Genomic DNA, 7671 nt, shown 5'->3' with positions numbered 1-7671 from the left:
CCTCTAGTAGAGCTACTATATATCGCTAACAGGTTTATAGTACCATGAGCTCTAATATTACTTGTTGGTCACGCGATCTATTTGCCGTATGAATCTTTGTAAGATAGATCTTGAGAAGGATCTAAGGTGTGACATCTATTGTCACTTGTGGTTCGAATCAACCCCATCATGTGCGAGTGGGAGATGTTGGAAAATATGAATAATGGGTCGCCCATGTGGGGTGACACAACCGCAAGATTTTAAAAGGGTTGGAGGGAGTGGTTTGAATTTATAATTCAAACCTCTAACTCCCAAGTAACCACTTGAAACTTCTATACAGAAGTTATGGAAAAAGGAACAAAAAAAGTGGCATGAGAAAAAAAATCGCATGTAAATTCACCATAAAATTGAAAAGTCTCGGAAATCACATTTTTTGGCATGAAATCTCATAGGAAATGGCACTTAGATTGTGGATAATAATTCCCTTCCATTGTAATCAGGATTTGGATCATTGAAGTACAAGAAAATGCAAATTTTTAGATTTGAAGGCAAGGTGATTCAACCACACAAAGATCTTGAAATTCATCATTTAAGTAAGTTTGTTGACCCGAAATTCATGTCAAAGCATGCTATACACTACAAAGGTGATAAAAGGAATTTGTGATACTACGTAAAATAATTAAAACTGATTGATTGGTCAAAGAGTCCCTTATAGTTATTTTAGTAATAGACGGAGACGAATTGTTAACGATATGTCAAGAGGAGTTAATTATTGAAAAGATTCGATATTTTGAATTAATTTAAGAGTGTAGTTTCGATCGTTAGTTGATAAAGTCGAAACAATAATTAATCTTGAAAGGTCAAGAGTTGAACGGTCCAACAATTAATTAATTGGAGTTAAATCAATAGTGTCCAATCATGTCATAGCTTCAAAATAAGAATTGACTTAAAATTATATTTCTTAACGAGGACTACACAATTTAACATCTAGAATTAATATGGATAGATTACATGAATTTCAATTAACATAATTATTGCAATGAATATTCATATTCATATTCATATTGACATGGTACGTTAAAAATCTTTTAAAGAATGGAAAAGTTGTAATAAAAGAAATTTTTTGGGAAACAAAAAGTAATGTTTTCTTTTCTATTTAAATTTACTTTAATTGCACATTCGCTATGCCCCTGCTCGGTGGGTCTAAGTCGTAGTCAACCAAAAATGAATAAATAAATAAATAAAAAATAAACACATACTTCATAGGAATCATACTTTTCAATCACAAAATTCAACATTTCTTTTTATCAAAATTTACTAAAAATCTAATTCTAATCTCTACCAAATAGGTAATGTGTTTTTTCATATTATCACCATTTCAAAATTATTCATTCATCACTAGCACATACACTAGAAAATATGAAGAAAAAATGTGTAATACTCTTGGATTTCTTAAAGAACATTGAAGACGACTTGTGGGCAAGAGACTATGTTGATTGCGAGATGTTTAAAGCATGCATCAAGTATAACACGTTAAACATTTATATGTTTAAATATATTAAATACGTATTTTACAATTCCAATTGTTACCTGCTATAATCGATACAATTTTTCGTTCTGTAGTACTATGGTGGTGCTTTTTGATTGTCTTATGGATTTAGAAAATCTTTCTTTGCATGTTAGTAAAAGTAATGATGGGTTCAAAGGTCAAGTGGCCAAACAAGATTTATGTCACAAATTTAAAATAGATTACGTGAATTTTATTCTATTATATTAGACTTATTACTATGTGATCTACTGGAGTATAAGGATTTATGTCATAAAACATTATAAACTTTTAAATGGAGTGTTAGGATCCAAATCTAAGTGGATTCTAGTAATAACAAATATTGAACATTTAAAATATGGGATAAAAACATTTAATCCAAACCAAATAAGGTCTTTAAGAGAATTATATAACTGAACATATGTTTGCAATAACACACATCAGAGCTCTTTGATACAACATAAGTTCTAAACAAAAACCAAAAAGATCCATAAACTTACTATTACAACCAATTCTTTGTTTAGTCAAAATTCAAAGATTGACTCATCAAAGTCAAGGTCAACTATGGACTTAAATGAAATAAAAAATTTGATTCGGACTTAAATGACCAAATTATTTTATTGGGGTTTATTTTATTATTGATATTACTTAAAGATTTAAAATGGCCATCATTTAAACTTGGGGGATTTAGTTTACAAGTATGGAAAGATTAATGACTAGAATTTATACAAAACATAAAAGAAGGGACTTGATTGCAAAATTCGGTTATTGGAGGACAAGTGGCAAGTTATTAACTAATGTCTTGTTTGTTTTGTGATATATAGANGACGGAGTCGGAATGGGCTAAAATTTGAAAGGTTGATCGGACACAAAAATCGCGTCGGGGGCAATTTCGTCATTTTTCGTAACTGTGTCGGAATGGGCTGAAATACGGCTGATTGACCGGAAGTAAAAATCGCGTCGGGGGCAATTTCGTCATTTTTCGCGACGGTGCCGGAATGGGCTGAAATTCGGCTGGCTGACTGGAAGAAAAAATTGCGCCGGGGCAATTTCGTCATTTTATGCGATGGAGTCGGAATGGGCTAAAATTTGACAGGATGATCGGAAACAAAAACCGCGCCAGGGGCAATTTCGTCATTTTTCGCGACGGTGTCGGAATGGGCTAAAATTTGACAGGTTGATCGGAAACAAAAACAGCGCCAGGGGCAATTTCGTCATTTTTCGCGACGAAGTCGGAATGGGCTAAAATTTGACAAGCTGATCGAAAACAAAAACAGCGCCAGGGGCAGTATCGTCATTTTTCGCGGCGCTGTCGGAATGGGCTAAAATTTAGCAGGTTGATCGGAAACAAAAACCGCCCCAGGGGTAATTTAGTCATTTCTCGCGACGGAGTCGGAATGGGCTAAAATTTGACAGGTTGATCGGAAACAAAAATCGTGCCAGGGGTAATTTCGTCATTTTTCGCGACGGTGTCGGAATGGGCTAAAATTTGACGAGTTGATCGGAAACAAAAATCGCACCGGGGGCAATTTCGTCATTTTTCGCGACGGTGTCGGAATGGGCCGAAATTCGGCTGGTTGACCGGAGTAAAAATCGCGCCAGGGGCAATTTCGTCATTTTTCGCGACGGTGCCGGAATGGGTTGAAATTCGGCAGGTTGACTGGAAGAAAAAATTGCGCCGGTGGCAATTTCGTCATTTTATGCGACGGAGTCGGAATGGGCTAAAATTTGACAGGATGATCGGAAATAAAAACCGCGCTAGGGGCAATTTCGTCATTTTTCGCGACGGTGTCGGAATGGGCTGAAATTCGGCTGGTTGACTGGAAGCAAAAATCGCGCCGAGGGCAATTTCGTCATTTTTGGCGGCGGTGTCGGAAATGGCTGAAATTTGGCTGGTTGACCGGAAGTAAAAATAGCGCCGGGGGTAATTTCATCATTTTTCGCGACGGTGTCGGTATGCGCTGAAATTCGGCTGGTTGACTGGAAGAAAAAATTGCGCCAGGGGTAATTTCGTCATTTTACGCGACGGTGTCGGAATGGGCTAAAATTAGACAGGTTTATCGGAAACAAAAGCCACCCCAGGGGCAATTTAGTCATTTTTCGCGACGGAGTCGGAATGGGCTAAAATTTGACAGGTTGATCGGAAACAAAAACCGCTTACCACTGACGACTACCTCCTGCTGCAGCTATACACCGTCTTCCATGTATCATAGCTGAGAAAGGCTTTGGGGTCAAACGAAGTTAGTCAACTGCTCCCTCCCCATTTAACCGAGAATCTGGAGTGGGTTGTGGAGCTTGAACTGGTCGTGGGGGTTCAGAGGTCAGCAACATTGCAGGCCCCAAGCAAGGAAGTGCTTATACAGTGGAAAGATTTACCTTCATCGGATGCTACATGGGAATCAGTGGAATTGATTCTTCAACACTTCCCTGACTTCCACCTTGAGGATAAGGTGTCTTTGGACCCCGGGGGTATTGATAAACCCCCAATACGGTTCACATATTCTACAAGATTCAAGAAGGGAGGAAGGCAGTAGGCGGGAGAAGGAGAAACAGAATTCTGTTAAGAAGCAAGTGGCAGGGGGAAAAGTAGTTAGGAATTGGCTATAAATAAGAACGAGGAGAGGCAAAGTAGGCAGGCAAATAGTGAGTGAGGAAAGGAGTCTTGTAATCATTTCCATTTCTGTAATTCTTTTCTGCATTTCAATTCAATAGAACATTACTTTCAAATTCAGTCTTCCTTAGAGTCTTAACACGATCTTCAAGATTCTGATGCGTACCTAAGTTGATCTTAGAAAGAAGGTGCTAATCAATTTTAGTGAGAAGCTGCTGTTTAAGTGGTGACATTCTTTTAAAAGAACCTGGATTAACTTTAAGTGGCTTGTTAGGGCTTGGTAGATGCTGTTACTTGTATTTACTTTGTTTATAATATATTATTATGGACTAAAACAATTAAAGGAGAGTCAGTCTTGTGTACTTCCGTTTCTTTTTCGTTTTTTTATCATACTTAAATTGACATTCAGGATGTCTAACTTGGCTTATATATGTACTCTTCATGAATATTGGCATCAATATGAAGTCAGAATATGCATAATATATAACTATTCCGGTAACTTTGTTTGTTTGTTGCTATCTGTATCCTTTAATATCTTACAACTCACTGGGATATTATATTCCCCTTTTCAATTTTAAAAAAAAAAAATTTGTTACTTTGGAAAAGTTCACTTACAGCTTTGAAATGTGATTATGTATAAAAATATTTTTGATAAATGTGATTATGTATAAAAATATTTTTGATAAATGTGATTATGTATAAAAATATTAGCTAGCCTCTCCACCACAAAGCCACCAAAAAATGTAATTTGGGAATTAGCATGGATGAGAAAGTAAAATCTGGAATTGTATAATATTTACCTTGTCCATGGAGCCCGCACTGATGCCAGATTTTTTGTTTTGTTTAAGCAGATGCCTATGCTAGCGGGCATGGTTGATGGACCTGGTTCACAACTCTTGCAGAGACGGAAACTTTATGCTGATCCAATGTCAAAGTTGAGATTGCTGATGATATGTCGTATGGCGAAGCCAGAAGAAGTTCTGATCGTTGAAGATGAAAATGGAAATATAGTTCGTGAAACTATGAAAGACAATGACGTCCTTGTGCAATATAAGGTCCTCAATCTTATTTAAAAGACAAATACGTTCTCACATCTGTTTGTAGACATACAGGTTCAATCAATTGATAACTCACTATAATTTAGTCAACTAACTAGTGCCTTCATTGGTTGCTTTCTAAGTGAAATTTGATAACACTAACATGTGGGTGAAGTAACTTTGACCCTCTTGAGCAGCATGCATTTTGGCTTTTCATGTTATGACTTTGACTAAAATTGGAAGGGTTGGTGGGAGGTTTATTTTATTTTACATGCTTGATCTTTGTTGGTGAAAAAGGATTATAATTTTTAATACTTTTAATCCACAATGGTTAGTGGGAGACAAGCAAGATCCCCACAAATCATTATGAGTGTTTCCTGTGCAAATGTTTTGGGTAACACAACTCAATGCATTTTTCAAACTCTAATATGCGAGTTTCCTTGTGAATTATTATTGCCAAGCCTTGTTACTGTGGTTTTAGATGTGGATCATAATGTTCTGTCATTAGAAGAAATTTTACTTGAGGCTTTTCATTGGACATAAATTAAGATATGCCTATCACAGGGCAATATTCATCCCTTATTTTAGGTTTCTTAGGAATCAGATAAGCTCTATTCTAATTTTTCTGATTTCCATTGTCATCAGAATGTGCTTATTTTGCATCTGCTTTCTTAAAAACTCTATTTCTTGTTGTATCAGCTGATTTTTCTCTCAGGATTTTCTACTTGTGTTTAACCTCATGTTCACCTTTTCGGTGATCTACAATTTGTAGGTTATGAAAGAAACACTAATCTACTTGGCCCATCTTGATCATGATGATACTGAAAAGCAGGTACTTACTGGACCCCCCCCTCCCCCCCACACACAAAAAAGAGTGTGTGTGTGTGTCTCTCTCTGTGTTCTCATGCCTTTGAGCTTAAATCTGGGTAAAAGTTGGTCAATAAATGTGCCAGTAACTGTCAAATGCATTTAAGCCCTTTTTTTGCTCCATTAAAATCAAATTTTGGGGGAAAATGTATTTTGAAATAATGATTTTTTTAAGAACGTGTGGTTAAAAAAGAAGGAAAATTTTAGATTCACATATAATATTATTTTATTGGAGAATGTACGGTTGAAAAGAAGAGAGAGAAAAATGAATTTTGGATAAAATGGAGCCCAAATAGGGTCTAAAATTGGCTTGCCACTTTGCATTTGCACCGAAAGTTACTTAGGTTTCCGACTCAAATGTCTACCTTGGACAATCAGCCGCTGGGTAGAATTTAACCTAATTGTTACCTGGATACTTCCTTTAAGGGTTAATAACTCAAATGGTCACTGAACTTTGCAAAAAGTTTTTGCGGGTCACTGAACTTTAAAAATTATAAGTCATCATTAAACATTGCAAAAAGGTTTTCAAGGGGTCACTGAACTTTAAAAATCATCCCATTTATTATTAAATTTTGCAAAAGATTTTCACGGGGTCACTGAACTTTGCAAAATGTTTCCTAGGATTCAGTGATCCCCTGGGGAAACTTTTTGCTAAATTTAGTGAAGAGTGGGATGATTTTAAAAGTTCAGCGATCTCGTTCCAAGATTTAGTAATGACTTGGATGATTTTTAAAATTCAGTGACTTCATGAAAACTTTTTGTGAAGTTCAGTGACCATTTGGGTGATTGACTCCTTCCTTTGGTGATTTGTGAAATATCAGATGTAGCAAGTTATAAGGTGCAAACTATGGAGCTTTTTTCCCTCGCAACCTCTTCCTCTAATATTCCGTAGGGTATAAAATATAATTTGTTTGATGCTCATATTGTCCTTAAAAGAAACTTTTATGCATGTGATGGAAAATCATTGAGCATTTGAGCTTCTAGACAAGGCCTACTAGACAAAGGACATCTTTCGGACTTTTATTGTGTTTACCTGGGTTTTCGGTAGTTAGATGTGTCAACCACATGCTACTATGCTTTTTCAAGGAGAGGTGCATGTGCATGTGAGTTGCAGATTATCAAGCCTCTAGTTTACCAGTGACCTCTCTTTAGAGAAAAAATCTATTGTCAGTTTTACTCATCATTGGGTACTTCCTATATTCGTGAATGTGTATAAAGTTTCAGCTATTTCTTGAAGGGTCTACTTTGTCGAATTTGTAAATTTTCATGCCAGGAGAAATTGTTGAGTAAAATGCTATCGGTGAACCTTTATAATGGACACTCCATATCATTTTAGTGTAGAGTCTGATCATGCCATCTCTACTAAACTATTTTGTATTGTTACATCTCCTGTCATTTGGTATAACATTGTTGGCTATTAATTTCCTTTTTCTCGGAATGTATTTTTATAATTAATATTCCTTCCAGTGGAGATTTATAGACTCCTACTCCTACTACTACCTGTCATTGTGTTGAAAGCTGGTTATCTAATAAAAATTACAGGATCTTTGTCTTTCTTGGATGCACGCTTTTACATGTGCACAGTGTATATGTGTAATTTTTGTGTATGGATACAGATGCTGACTAAATTA

Source organism: Olea europaea, unplaced genomic scaffold (genome assembly GCF_002742605.1).
Source record: "Olea europaea var. sylvestris unplaced genomic scaffold, O_europaea_v1 scaffold2409, whole genome shotgun sequence".
NCBI lineage: Eukaryota > Viridiplantae > Streptophyta > Magnoliopsida > Lamiales > Oleaceae > Olea > Olea europaea.
This window is presented reverse-complemented; position numbering follows the sequence as displayed.